The 14482-nt window shown below is 40.7% G+C and overlaps 1 long non-coding RNA gene across 2 annotated transcripts in view; it reads left to right on the top strand.

Annotated features, from left to right (window-relative positions):
• LOC146698299 (uncharacterized) overlaps positions 1-13150 on the top strand; it is a 64274-nt gene extending 51124 nt beyond the window's left edge. For both annotated transcript variants that reach the window (XR_014923013.1, XR_014923012.1), the window contains exon 5: positions 11308-13150. This is a non-coding gene — a long non-coding RNA (uncharacterized LOC146698299). The remainder of the gene's footprint in view (positions 1-11307) is intronic.
• Positions 13151-14482: the final 1332 nt, after the last annotated feature.

Raw genomic sequence — 14482 nt, 5'->3', positions numbered from 1 at the left:
TGATCTGGGCTTTAAGACATGAAGCTTCCTTATTTGCTTAATGGTAGATTTAAAAAAAAAAAAAAAAACAACCCAGCAGCATTAAAAGGAAATCAAAACCAACGTAAAAAGAATACACACTGAAACCTCAGATTCATGAGTGAGAGTGAACTGAGCAGCTCACCCTTGCCTGTTCCTGGTTTCACTATGCCAACCATGAAGTTGCTGTCTGCGAGGAGAGGGGAAGGAGTCTTGTTTAACTTCCTGAAAAAGCAAACTTTTGACATGAGGTGCACAATATTAGCAATGCAGCAGCAGAAAGAAAGAAGTGTCTAGACATAACTACATTTAGGTCAGACAGAGGAAAACATATGATCGCACAGTCATGCACAAAACGATGGGAGTACATGGTGTTGACAGGCAATTGAATGACCAGGGTCAAATGTCACTGAACCCATTCCATGCTAACATTTGTGAGTGTGCATGTGTGTGCACCACATCCCTGCTTCATGCTGTGGTGTCACTCGCCCTTGGCTGCGATTTGGTCAGAGGTTTTCTTGGGTGCAACCGCACCCGACTCTCCCACGCATGCACACTCTCACATGTAATGGGAACGTGGGCTTTCCACTGAGCTCACGTGAAGAAATCAGCGGGAGCACCTTCAGACAGAAGTTGACTTCACTTTAGCCTCTTTGAAGATTGATGACATTGGTGCTTGTTTCACTGGATGTAAGGAACAAGTGGCCCCTCAGAGACTCATTACACCTCAGCAAGGTTTGGAGAATAGAGTGACACTGCTCCCGATTACCAGATTCATCATTTGTATTGGACTGAGTTCCTGCTTCACAAATGCTGGATGGCGAACTAAACCAAAACTACTGACGTGGTTTTATGCCCTTTGCTGCAAAAGAGCTAAAGAAAGAAAAAATAGTGGCAAATGTGATGTGAGCTGCGTTTGTTTATTTTCCCTCACATGAGACATGCATAAACAGTCAGATAATCCATCTTTGTCCCCCCACGCAAACATTTAACCAGGCTCATCTTATACCCCAATCATACATCCCTGACCTCAATCCTGGCCACACTTCTCTCCATTTGCTCCCCCCGTTCTTCCAGCCACCATGCTTTGGTAGCACGGATCCTTCTCCGGCCCTATCCTTAACCCCATTTTCACCCTCCACCCCCACCTATCCTCCAAACCTGTCAGGGACTGGCTTCACATGTCCATCAGCGAGTGATGGATGAGGTGGAAGGTCGTCACCCCACTCTCCAGAGTTCACTGATCCTATCAGCCATGCAGACACCTCCAAATCAAAGCGGGAGAGACGTTACTGAAATCATGCAATTAGGGTAACAAACTTGGCTTTGCAGAATTTGCTTTTAGACAGATGTGCAATTGGCCATGAGTCATAACTCGTATATTCAGTGTCATTTTTGATGCTTTGTGGAAAGAAAACTGCAACAAGGAAAATTAAAAGTATCAGTTCAACCGTGTTTTATGTGTTTACTTTTAAAGCGCGCTCAATCTGTTGCATTGCATCTTGCTTCCACGGGGGAAGATTGAGTGGAAGAAGAGAGTATATATAGTGTTATTTCAACAGGCTACACAAGAAAAAGATTGCTTGTTGTGTTAGGCAAAGTGCGAAGATTTATTGGATTTTCTTACAATAACAAGACTGCTTCTCATTAAATAGATATCCAACATTCCCTTGAAAAATAGGAATTATTTGCCCAAAGTGATTTCCCATAAAATGCAACGAAATTTGATTGCACCCTGGTATAAACTAGAGAAGAGTATCACCCCTGACTGACCTTAAATTGCCTCTTGATGCCTATGGCGCTGTAGGAAAAACAGTAGCCCTATTGGTTCATTTCACATATGTCGTGGTAAACAAAGCTACAGGATATGATTGGTGATTCAATTGCTGAGGAAATCAAAGAAGGCAACCTCAGAACCTGGATAAGTCTGCCCCCAGTTTTCCAGCAGCAGAGAACAAGGCGGCCAAAGGATGCAGGATATTCTCTCACTGATATCATTCTGTCGGAGGGAGATTGATAAACTATAAACACACGGGAAGAATAGACAATGCACAATGGTGTCAAGCGTCTTTGCTGACAGGAGCGTAGATCAATGTTATTTCCCGCTTTTGCAAAAATACCTAATTCCCCTTATTTAATCAAGCGTCTCCTTTCTCTGGCCCTCCTGGCTGATTTATTACACCCACTGCCTTTATGAGTACCTGTTTCATTTTCTTGTCTCTGCTCTGACATCTAAAGTGATAGGAATTTTATGCTTTTGATAACAATATGAGTTTCACTTTGCCCCAGAATTCATAGGCTTGTCAGCAGCCAATAAATAACAACTGCGTGGCACAAAAAAAAATCGCTTCCACGACAAAACATCCACCTAATGGGATTTACCTTGGGATGAAGAGGATGAAGCTTTGAATAGAAGAAACAGAGAAACAGAGGGCTGCACAGGGGGGATGTTGATGGGAAAAACGCACGATCTCGGTAAAAAGGTCATGTCAGCAAGAGCGCGAGTGCAAGATGTCTTCTCGTCGGGATTCATAATTGGTGGGCTGTCATATGAGCATTTTGATAATGTCACATGAACATAAATGCCACGTTGTGACACACTGTTCTTCAGTTTGTACAGCAGGGGAGCTCGAACAGTGTCACGGCATAGATCTTCAATAAAAGACATTAGAGGTCACAGACATCTGTCTGACTTTATCCCAAAGCCCAAGAAGTGTGAAGATGTTGACAGTTATGCTTCTTATGTCACAACTTGTTTCAAGATATAATCTTCACCATTATTGTCAAAAGTGTGTATGTGTATAACATAAAATTAATGCACTCTGTTACTTAAAGACTCCCTAGAGAATTAAATTTGTCGCACTACCGCTATTCATTACAGTACTTTTGTGTTACTGTGTCACATGGCCTGAGAGCCACTCTTATATATAAACTTTAGGCTACAGTTTCACACACTGACACAAATCCTAACCCTTATGAGGACACAGGATCTTTCTTTTAGTGTTTAAGTATAAACACAAAGCTGACAGCAACATTGAAAACCAGCCAAGCACTACAGACCAATCGCCGCAGAAAGAAACGGGTACAGGTAAAACTGGAGGTTGTACTGACTTCTCTTCTCAGTTTTTGTTACCTGTTGAAGATCAGATTCTATCTTCTTGGCTGGTGTCAGGAAGCAACCGGCTTTAACATGGCTCTGGGTTCTTTGCTGCTAGTTTAGTGTTTGCACGGTGCCCTTATTGTCCTTTTGTTTGTCCTTGCATGCAATGAAAATAAAATTTAATTCCAAATATCCACATCTCAAAAGGTCTATACCACTCCATCATTTTCTCCTCCCCGCACATGAATTGAAGGCAGCTGATGGTACTCGAGGGGCACAAGACAAAAAAAAAGAAAAATAAAGACATGTTAGTTGAGCTATTGTAGAGATAACTGAGGGTGCCGTATAACACAATGTCAGTATTGAATTTAATAGTAACACTATGAGTAACAGTACTGCGTAACAGAGAAATGCAATTTGATTACAGTAACACGCAATGCTAAAAATGAGACAAGCATGACTCAAATCCTTCATCAACAGTAATATATTTGACAAGAGCAGTGTCAGCATTGTTTAGCGGGAACAAAGTCTGCAAAGGGAGGAGGTTGGGGTGCATGGATAGGTCAACAAAACACGAACTATATATATATATATATATATATATATATATATATATATATATAAAAACCTGAAACATACGTAATATTGCTGAATTAGCTCTAAATAATGACTAGCAGTCAATCATAGCTGCATTAAGTTACTGCCTGTCTGATTTTCTTTGACTGTGTTAGTACATTTCACCACAGTCCACATTAAAAGTTCACTAAAGTTCAGTTGATGTTTAACAGTGAAAGTCAGAATTATTTTCTGAAAGGTCTAATCAGCACCCTACACTCTACTGTAAATATGTATGCTGTGAATGAAGAACTGCGGTCTCCATTAAAAAAGCTCTCTGCCCTCACTTCTTTATTCTTCTCCCCCTCTGTTGGACCAATCACTTCCATCTGCGGTCAGCTGTAAAAAACAAGAAAGAAGTGTGTAATACAAAAAATATTCTCATATGCATATGAAAAATCATGTCCTGGATGTAGCCCTGAGAGATTAAATAGATTTATATTGACACTTCCTCACATTCCACTGACAAATTGGCCGTTTCTGCGTCGTTGCCAAAAACCTGCTGGTTACCTAGGCAATGACATTAAACGGCTCTTTACGTGTGATAAAGTCAAACAAAGATGACGCACTGTATCCAGCAACTATAGCTAAGGAATAGGAAGTAAAATGTCAAGCATTTCAAAAGGAAGCTGCTGTAAACTGTGGTTATGGAGACTATAACAAATCATTGCCCAGACCTAAAAGTCTCTTTGTTCCAGCCAGTCCTGCTCCTCGCTAAGTGAATATTATGGCTCTGAGTGAAGGAGGGAGGAGAGTTCGATGTTTTTTGTATATCCCTACTTGAGCCTTGTGTGTGCTTGGCACAGGGGCCTCGAAAGAGCGCAAAGAATAGAAGAGGCAGGGTCACAACAAGTATTCGGCGCTATAAGGGCTTGAACTGGCACAGGCTCTTGGCATGTGCACAATGCATGTTGGGATGGCAGTGTCCAAGAGCCTCCTGACAGAGACACAAGCAGCTTGGGGTGGAACCAGCATCTCAGTGGGGACACAGAAAACGAAGGGAGGGAGACAAGATCAGAAGCAGAGGGGGAAATTGAGACAGATTTTCTTGCAGGTGTTGAGATAATAGACGAACAAATGATCTAATTGTTGGAGCACGAATCAAGGATTGGAGTCCCTCAGATGGTTCGGGGGGGGGGGGGGGGGGGGGGGTCAGAGATCACAGAGAAAGCAGGATTTGAATTACAAAGACAGTCTAGATGACATATGCTAACCTAAAAACCATGACTCAGATGTTCTTTCATATTCACAACTGTGAAATAGTTTAAAGCGCACATATTTCACATCAACAGGCCAAAGTTTTCATTTATCCAGCTTTTTTCTGCATTTATGGTTTATGGACAACCGGTCCCACTCACTTCATCAGGTTGACATTTATTCTCTGAATAAATTACTGTAATGTCAGCAAAGAAATGTATGCACTTATCAATTAATTTCCTTAGTAGGATACAGTTAGTAGTACTGTAACTTGCCATCATTTGTCCAAAATTTGTTATTTTCCCAGCTTTTTGATTTTTTGTGAGCATGTTAGCCCAGTGACGTCAAAGCATCATTGCGCTCTTTTTATGTGGTCAGGCTGGGAATATTAGGGGAACTATCTGAGGGACTTTTATGGTTAGATGACTGAGCGCCACAGCTGGCCTTCTTGAGTGTTCAGTGCTTATTACCTACCCAAACTGGTCCAGGGAAGGAGAACCAATAAAGCAGGATCCAAGAGGCTCAATGATGCACATGCAAAACCAAGTCTGCGCAATGTGGTGTTACACCACAGAAGAGCTACTGTAGCACAATGCTTGATATAGGAAAGGTATCAGGATACATTTCATTGTTGCTTGGTGTGCACAGGGCAGTGCTGACCTGTGTCCACAATGCAACAATCAAAAAGGGTCCACTACCTCGTTTAGTCATGATCTTTTTTAAATTCACATGCACACTTGAACTTTTGATGATGCCAAGGTTTGCAGTCCTGTTTTTCTACTGTAATTCTTTCTTTATTGTGTTTTATTAATTTCTCATCCTGTCAGATGGTTTCTCTGTCCCCTCCTGGAGGTTGAGCCGTACCACTACATCACTGACTATTTACAAAATGCTTGTTCGGTGCAGCATATTAGCACGTACGGTTTTACATTAAAGTTACAGTCCCAAAACATAGAAACACATTTATGCACAATCTAATCAACAAGCTCCTGCTTTAAATTATTCAGAAACACCCCTCACCTCTATCCATATTCTCCGGTGAGAGAAGCAACGATATATTTGGAACATCACACTTTTAAGAGCGTGAGCTTCAACTCCCCTGGGTCATTTTCTGCTCTGGTCTTAATTGAGAGTGTTCTGGAAAAATCATTACTATATTAATGATTTAACACAAAGTAACTACCTGCTTTTTTCCAGGAGGAAAGGGAGATTTGCTTCGAATCAATACCCATGCACGCTCATTATAAGGGGGGTAAAGTTATAGTAATTAGGCAGACACCAATAACTTTTTAATGATCTTTGTTTTTAATTGCATATTATCGGGTTGCACAGTCTGTGTGTTTATACCCAAATATAAGATAATGGTGAAAGGAGAAGTAGATTAAAGAGAGGAGGCACCTGCAATTTTTTTTCTTTTTTTTTCTTTTTACTTCAGCAGCAAGAACAGATAGTCTGCAGAAAAAAAAGGAGGATAAATGTGACCATCCCTTTGTGTCTTTTCTTTTGTGCATCAGTTAACAAGTAATGTGCCCATACTGGCAGTCTGGGGTTTTGAAATATTTGTGAAATAACACTTCCCTTTCTGCTGTCTATTAGGCTGAGGAAGTGAAAGGACTGTAGATAAAAAAAAAAAAAAGGGGCACAAGGACCTTTAAGAGAAATCATTAATATTGCACTTATATCATAGAGTGTTTCAATTAAACACTTACTGGTTAAGTAAAAAAATATTAATACAGTAACTGTTTATTCAGTCTGTTTTCAGCTGACTGCAGGCAGTCGTGTGTCCCGCCGTTGATTAAAGGTATCATTTCGCCACTACAAAATAAAAGGCAATGAAAATATAAATTAAAATGAGGATAAAATGCAACTGCAATGGGCAGCCATCTGTTAGCTCTTAAAGGGGAAGTGGTATACTCGAAGCAGCGGAGGGCTGTGTGTCTCAGGAAGAATAAGAGAGGGAGTGGGATAAATGTGGTGATAGAAAGAGCCCAGGAATGCCAGGCCGGCAATCCAGGACTGCTCTGAATAAGCGAGCAAGCCAAGAGACGTTTTTCTTCTTCTTCTTTTTCCGCCTTTTGCCCCACTCTGCCTCCCTTCTCCCTCCCTTCCTTGGCCTGTTCGCTCTGGCCGGTTCCCCCGAAACACCGCAGCAGATTGTCGATCCAACGACTCCCTTGTCAAGTGATTATCTAGGAGCTTTAATGTAATCTTCCGCTCTCACGTACCATATTTCAATTACGAGTGCCATTGCGAAACAAGCTGCATATTCACTTCACCAATCGCCCCGCTGCTGCCTCAACAATGTCAACTGTAAAAGAACGCCAGCTGAAGGCAATTACGCATGTTTTCAGAGCCAATTATGATCGCTCTCACGGCGGCGGTTATGCCACAAGCAAGGGAGTGTTAGGAAATTTTTAATTTAATGACAATATGCTCATGGTAGGATTCAGCATGCGGCCCCCACTCCCAGGCCTGCCATTTCAGAATCCACAGAGGGAACCATTAGGCAGATAGGAAAAGATTATGGCCTCTCTCAAGGGCCACACTGGGAGCACAGGGATGGCCTCAGTAGTGCCGGGTAGATGGCATCCACTCATCCTCTCTGCAAGATCACAGCTGGCAGGGCCGAGTCCAAAGCGGAGAGGCAGGCTGGTTAGCTCGTCATCCAGTTTGGACTATGCCTGCAGAGGGAGCATAAACTCACACATTCTCACAGCAGATCGGAGGCTGAGAGATGCTGCGGAGAGAGATCAAAGTCTGCTCTGCGGGGCTTCCTTCTTCGACATTGCTGAGACACGGGCTTGACACCATTGAGTCTGAAAGCTTCTGGTAAATGGTCTTGAATTTGACATGCGAGGTTTTGGGGTTGTTTTTTTTTCCAAAATTGTGGAAACAAGTTTTCAGCTTTGTTCCAGAAAAAGAGCTTGGAGGAGGAAAAAGTTGTAAAATGACACATGTCACAGTAAAATATATATTTTTTAAAATGAATCTGTCAGTTACTGGTTATGAAGTAAATGACAATGTCATAATACATGTTTTAAAAGATCTATATTTTACGAAAGCTGTTTTACGTGCATGATCGCATGACCACTACAAGCAAGAGGTTACAGAACAGTCAGGTTTGTATTCACCGTCACAGCAGCAAAATAGGTTTTACAGAAAGAAAGCATATTGTTCGTAAATTTGGGTTTTAACGGTTTTAAAGGCTCAATTGTTCAAAAAACAAAATGCAGGTTAGAGCTGAGCCTCCCCTCCCTCTCCCAGTGGGATGTTTGTATAAAACCCAGTCAGTTCTCGGGGGTAGGGGTTGACAGGAGAAGACATCGCCCCAGTCCCTGGGAGATTGGTGAACACAACACATATATTAATGCATTAAATGTGTTGACTGTGTTCAGCCCAGAGATGCAGGAGTGAGAGAGAGCAAGAGAAAGGTTTGGGGGAAGAGGAGAAAAAAAAGCTGTTGTTATGTATGGTGTTGTCTTGTATACCGCACCTGGCAGTGTGTGTAAGTGTGTGTGTGTGAGGTGGGGGTGTTGGAGAAGTGTTGGCCAGATTATAAGGCCTGTGTTGAGAGATGAGGGATGGCCAACTTGTAAACAAGTGACAAGCGTCCTGGATGACAATTCCTAATCCATCATAGTGCTGTCAGCGGTGACCGGCGAGGTGACGGACAGCACCCAGGAGAGGGGGCAGCTGGTGCACGTCAGTCCACATCATAATTCGATTTTGCACATGAGCCGAAACAGAAGAAGAGTCAGAAAGAAGAAAGAACTTTCTGTCAGTTGCCTTCTTCTCAGTCAGTCGTCTCCATTTTCTCACCTCTGTCTCATTCTTCATCGTTTTAAGGCTCTGAAATGATGTAATGTTCAATTATGGGGAGGAAAAAAGGGATGCCATCAATTTTGTAAAAGTTCCTTGTGAGTTCAGTTGAAAATGTAATCTTCTTACATATTTGTCAGCATTTACTAAGTGGCAAAAAACATTACTAAACTGACAATAAAGAATACATAAGTTTATATAAGAATATAATATGCGTGAGGTTTTTTTTTAAGTCAATAGAGACTGAAATGTTATCCTACTTTGTGACATTATCTTGCAATGCAACTCCAGTGAACTGTTTTGTTTGTTTGTTTTTCAGTGATAACAGGAATCTGTATAAAGAGGTTGGCTTTACTCCCAACTCATGACATGATAACACAGAGCCAGCCTAGCAAGTGGACTAGGCATCTGCCCCTACCCTCCACACACACACACACACACGCACGCACGCACACACACACACACACAAACCAGCAGGGGGACCCAAGAGTGTTCAAACATCTCAAAATAAAGACTGATTAAAAAAAAATCTGCAGTAATCACACATAACAAAATCAAAACATCTTGATGAATCTGTTCAGCTTGCATCAGAGCTGGTGTCATGTAACTACTTACAAGTAGATTACAACAAATATGTCCCCATAAAGTGTTTATTCATCTGAGGTTGCAAAGTGAAAGATATGATGAAGCTATGTTTCCACAACTAATTACAGCATTACATTAAGTGTCAAATGAGCCCTGAGTTCAGTCAAGGTTTGGTGAACTAATGTCAGCTGGCAGGTAGTTAGCGTTAATTTAATGTTAGCTAGCATTAATATGAAAATAGCTACATTTCGCCCCTTTAAGATAGACAACTCTATTAGTTTTACAGAGCTACACAGATTTAAGTTTTTAACAATATACAAACTTTCCTGCATGTTAGCTAGATTATGTTGTATGTAAACCATAGCAACCAAGTATAATGGCAAAGTATAGCAGCAAAATTTTATTTATGTCATTTTCTCTTGTCAACTACTTTATTGGTAAATATGGTAAATGGCCTGTATTTATATAGCGCTTTACTAGTCCCTAAGGACCCCAAAGCGCTTTACATATCCAGTCATCCACCCATTCACACACACATTCACACACTGGTGATGGCAAGCTACATTGTAGCCACAGCCACCCTGGGGCACACTGACAGAGGCGAGGCTGCCGGACACTGGCGCCACCGGGCCCCTTATTCAGAACAAAAACAATATTAGGAATCTATGTGTAATAAAATTACCAACCAACTTATAAAAAGAGGCACATGGTAAGATCTTAAATAGACTGTAAGTGTTAAAAAATAAATCTGCACATCATACTCATTTTAAAATAATCCATAAATGAATTTATAGCTGAACATAGGACAGTATGTTCCCCAACTTTTTTTTTGGAATTCTCATGTCTTTTAAGAGAAAATTAGAGTTTTATTTTTTACATTTTGAAAACTTGTAAAGATCAGGTGTAAACCAAACCTAGACTAAATATGAGAGATATTTGGGCACAGGTGTAAAGAGGCCTATGAGTATTAATCTTTCTTTTTGGCTGCTGGTGCGTTGATTTAGTTGCCCATGTTATGTCAAGGCCGTCATTCTTTTCTTAAAGACCTTGCTTCCCTGCCAAACCAGGATTTCCGATTGAGGGGTCTCAATAACAACTTTGATGTGGACGGCGTTCTGGAGGGTGAAGTGAAAGGCGCTAGGGAGGGGGGCCACACAATGGCCTGACCTTCCTACTGCATCTGCACAAATCGCACTCTAAATGGTCACATTGATGCTGCTTCTTAGGCCTTTTCTGGGAGCCCTGATGGAGCCAACACTGGTGGACTGGGACACAGCAAAGCCTGGGCACCTGCCAAAAGACAGGGACAAATTGATTGAGACCAAGCTAGCTCCTCCTGCATTTAACCCCTGCTCCAGCACCAGTTGGTCCTTCTAAATCACCACATAAGAAAACAGAAAAAAATAAAGCCTAAATGGAGCTGTTGCTGCTAAAACATATCTCTCTATTTACTTTTCATTATTTTCCATTTCATTTTTTCTTTGTTATTATTGTTGCCTGCTGATTGTATTCACTTCTGTTTTTACTCTATTTGTTAATTTCTATTTGGTTACATTTTCACTCAATTACTGAAAAAGTTGGCCTTCAGTCTTTTTGGCTCAGTTTGCAGGGGCACTTGTGAATAAATACAAAGTTGGAAGAGACTGCTTGCATTGTGCCAGAGGCATTGTCACTCGTAATGATGAAGGTGAAATTAAAAATCCCTATAAACCATGCTGTCTTTTACTTGAAAAACCAATTAAAACAACTGAGTTGATTTGCCATCCACTAAAACTACAAAAGCCTCCATCCTGTTAGTGTAGTGGGGTAATGCAACAAAGTCTGCTGCATGCTTTACCGCTATTTTCAGTAATGCTACACTGGAGAACAAAAGGGGGCGGTTATGTGTTTAAATTCTTAAATGCAAGCAAAGTTCTAGTTATATCCTTTTGTTTTATATCAGTATCAATAAATGCACTGCTTTCTTTCCACAGAGGGACACAGTTTTCCACCCTCAGATGTCTTGCGAGTACACATAAGGTCACCACAGAACAAGAGTGGGAAGAATCTGGGAGCAAAAGGCAAAATGGTTTGTGTCGATTTAAGCAAGAGGGTAATAGGAGGAGTGGGAAAAAAATCAATAACAACATAAAATTGATTTAGTGCGTGTCATAAAACATAAGTAAGTGCTCTGAGATGGAGAAAACTGGAGTCTCAATTTAATCTGTGCAAAAGCTGCACTGTACAGATGAAGCGATGTCAAGAGGGAGAAAGATAGGAAGCGGCTAAAGGAGAGTGGGTGGGAAGAAAGAAGAAAAGCAGGAGGGAGGACAGAGTAGCTCACAAGATAGAGAGAGGAAGATACAATAAAATCTAAAAGACAGACACTTAATTGTCATATTAAAGACTCTTTCCAGTGCTCGGCAGAGTGGAAGGTTAGCTCCCATTCATCATCTCGCTAACAGCCGCCTGAATGAAATCACAATTAAAATCTGCTCAGTATTGTCCCTGGGACGTTTCGCGAGCATTAATTTTTTCCCATTGATTCTCTACCCCCCATAAATCAGAAATGTTGCAGCGCATGCAATGGTTTATGGAGAAGGGATTATGGTGTTATGAAGCTAATGTAGCAGAACCGTCTCATTTACACACAGCCTCCCTGGCCAGCTTACAGGGGACCGAGTTATTACACTATTACACAGCCTATCACAAACACAACACACTGACACTGTTTAAACGATACGTTTAATTGGACAGTACTGTAGATTTATGATCATAACAGCATTGTGTTTTGAGGATTCTGTTCATTTGCAGCACAAAAGTGCAGTAGGAGAAGATTACAGCATTTGTCGCAGAAACCAGTGATTCTCTAAACATCTCAGAAGGATTATCCAAAGCCCTGATCAGTTCCTATATATAATTTTCCAGTATATGGTTCTAAGGTGTAGACTTTTACATCCTTAAAAGACAAATCCAAGCACTGAAGTTTAGTTTAGTCTGAAAAAGTTTTGCTCTGCCATTCCTAAGTTGCTATTAAAAAAATAATAAAGTAAAGGAGAATATTAAATGCCGTAATATAAAATAAAAGGTAGAAGAGGACACAATAAAATAAACAGATAGTTTTAAAGTAAGTAAATAATAATAATTAAGAGCCAGTGAGGCTGCTAGCTAGCTAGCTGCCCGCTAGGCGTTATCTCAGCTTCTTTTAAACATTCAGCATGACCTTGCTACCTTGTTTGCAGTGGGTTTTTGTTTTAAACTTCAATAATGTGATTTGTAATTAAACTGTCTCCATTCTTGGTTAGTGGTACTCTGGTATTGTTTTTATGAACATGTTAGACAGTGCTTTTGCACTCCCTGCTAACCATGCTTGTTGGTTAGCTAATAACATAGCACACCGCCTTCTGTGTAAATGCAATCAATTCAGCCTAAATGCTAAAATAAAGGCTTCAACACAAGGTGACAAGATGACTGGTGAAAGCACAGTGGCTACATCCATCTTTTAGATATAGTTTAAGACAGAGCGCAGTCGTTAGTGGGAATAATGCACAGCATTATTATTATTTGCAAGCATCTGGTCTTTGTCTGAAATCATTTTCTTGTCCAGTCATTTGCTGCCTTACCTATTTTGCATAATAATTTAATCTGCTGTGAGCAGCAAACTGTCATTATGAAGGTGTATGTGATTTTTTTGTCATTACTGACAGGTGTCATGTCATGCAAAGCTAATTTGGTTCTACAAATTACACAGCATTGTATCGTAGAACTTTTAGTTTGTGTTAATTGCATGCATAAATTTCCCACTCATTTTGGACACTCAATAAATACTATACCATCTTTATTGTTTACAGCTGTGTCTTCCTAAGTAATATGAGCCTTGTAAAAGAACATGGGTAAATGCAACAGATTTGTCACTGTGTTCTCATAGCACATTGTTATATTGTTGTTTTTTTAATGGCTTGAGCCCATCAGCAATCCAAAATCCATAACTATCATAGTTCATTCTGAGGGAGTTAGATCAGAATGAACTACCCAAACATCACATCATCGTCACATAAACTGGTCCTGACACCAGCTAAAAAGGGAGATGGATCATGTGCTGTAGCTTTTTGATGCTGGAAAAGTTTTTATTTTGATGAAGCCCTTAACTCATAGCTAGAACACCATCACCACCAGACATCTCTATACAATGAACACACATATACACACACACGCACACATAGAAACACACGCACTGCTTTTCCAACAGTGATAATTGTATCTTCAGCGTCAACGGCTTAACAGGACCAAATCATAGAAAGTACCTCTTGGCTAAAGCAAACCACTTCTACTAGATGAAGTGCATATGTCTGCCTTTGTGCAAAGATGGCCTAACTGCAGTTTAACTTTATCCTATAACAATAGAAATGATATATACAAGCAGAAGTACAATGACCTTTGGAATTTCAATATGAAGATGAAAAGCAGCAAGTCTCTTTGACAGGTTGCCTCACAGCCAGTGTCTACATGTAAAAATGATGTATGTAAAGAGAAATATCCATAAGTGCCATGGCCTGCAGTCTTTCCCATACATGGCTTTTACTGAGCCTGGCGACATGTTGAAGGCACTGTATGCAACAACATGAATGACAGCTTTACAGTGTGCATAAAACTTCTCTGTAGACAGAGGCACACGGTTATACTGCCTGGTGTCTCCAGCTCTTAAGAAAACAGCATCAGGAAGCTTCTGGTATTAATGTGCAGACTGGAGTTGGACACTTAAACAGGGAATCAGTGCCATCTCTGCACAGCTCACGCATTCGTTCATTTACAAATTAGTGCTTTTACCGAGGTTTTTAATGACTGAAATGATGTTTATTTTACTTGTTTTTTCACTTATTAATGTAAACAGCCCTTAGTATAACACGATTTCCTCAGTATTTATGTAATCACAAGAACGATAGATCTTCATCCGGAATTTAGCACTCTTAAACTTGTGCAGAGTTAGTTGAACCGGCCAGAAAGTCCAGCAGGTGGGGAACTAGTTCCTGCACCAACATGGTAAGTTCTGCAAGGCTGTAGAGAAGAACGGGGACTACTGTTGCATTTAGGCTACAGTTCTTGGACTCACTGGAGAAGCAACTGTAAGACGAGGTCTGCCACAGGATATGATAACACAAATTCAACAAA

Source organism: Copadichromis virginalis, linkage group LG11 (assembly GCF_057382275.1).
Source record: "Copadichromis virginalis isolate Kocher_CV1m ecotype Utaka linkage group LG11, C_Virginalis_male_GT1.1, whole genome shotgun sequence".
NCBI lineage: Eukaryota > Metazoa > Chordata > Actinopteri > Cichliformes > Cichlidae > Copadichromis > Copadichromis virginalis.
This window is presented reverse-complemented; position numbering and strand designations above follow the sequence as displayed.